Raw genomic sequence first — 1,234 nt, forward strand, 5'->3', positions numbered from 1 at the left:
AGTTGTCAGCCAGGAAAAGATAAAACCGATAATAAATAATATTAATAAATGAACAAGATTACTTTGCAACGCCCAAACAATATAATATCGAATATATAATACATTTCGTATGTAAATTAATAAAAATTTTATGCAAATTCTGTCTTACCATTAACACTTTTCGTTAGGTCATCTCCAATTTGACTCATGTAATGTCTTTTATTTAGTATTTGGAATGCAAAATCACGTAGAAAAGGAATTATATCCTGAATGAATTATTCAAAGTTATAGTAAATTATTTTTTAGTAAAAGGAAAATCTGTAAATCTCCTCATATAAGCCATAAATTGAATTAATATCATCAATTTTGGTCTTTTTTCATCCTTCTTATTGTGATCTACTTCGGAAAAATAATAATTCAAATAATAATTCAATAACTTTGAATAATTCATTCAACACATAATTCTTTTTCTATGTAATTCTATACTCCAAATACTAAATAAAAAAAGACTATCTGAGCCAAATTGGAGGTAGCCCAATAAAAAGTGTGTTAATGGTTAAAAACTAATATATATTGTATTTTAATACTTCCTTTTGAGATCCGCAACTAACAACTCGTACATTCACAGAAATATATATAAATATATTTCCTTGTGTTTATTCGCGGCGTATTCTAGTATATGCACGATTTCGAACGTAACGTCTTTTGGGGCACTCTTGACCTAAGAAATACTGAAACGTAAGACGTAGAAAAATAAGGCTAGGCATTGTTAAGCGACCTGTACTTCTGGTCGACGTATTCATTCGCAATTCATTCACTCACATAGTAACTTGCATATTTTCATGCATTTCGTGTATGCACGCCAGCATTCCTCACACACATAGCGCAATTTCGTGTCTCTTCGCGATCATAAGAGTAAAACGGATCTTTAGAACCGCTCGGTTTCGTCGTAGTCATCGTGCGCTCTTCTGTTCAGTTTCTACACTCTTAAGACTATATTATTTAACATAAGGCTGGCTTACTCAGCTTAGAGGAACATTGTTTTCTCTCTTAGATACGTAATCTAATTCTTATATCAATGTCCGGCGTACGCCGGATGTCGCAGTGTGTAAGTATATCATTTCATTCTCTACGGCGTGATCTACGCTTCAGGCTCTACAGGAAATACTGTTTCGTTTTACATTTTATACAAAATCAACTCTATGTATATCTCTTTATGTGTGTATATATATATATGTATATATATATATATATA

This window comes from Atta colombica, unplaced genomic scaffold (genome assembly GCF_001594045.1).
Source record: "Atta colombica isolate Treedump-2 unplaced genomic scaffold, Acol1.0 scaffold254, whole genome shotgun sequence".
NCBI lineage: Eukaryota > Metazoa > Arthropoda > Insecta > Hymenoptera > Formicidae > Atta > Atta colombica.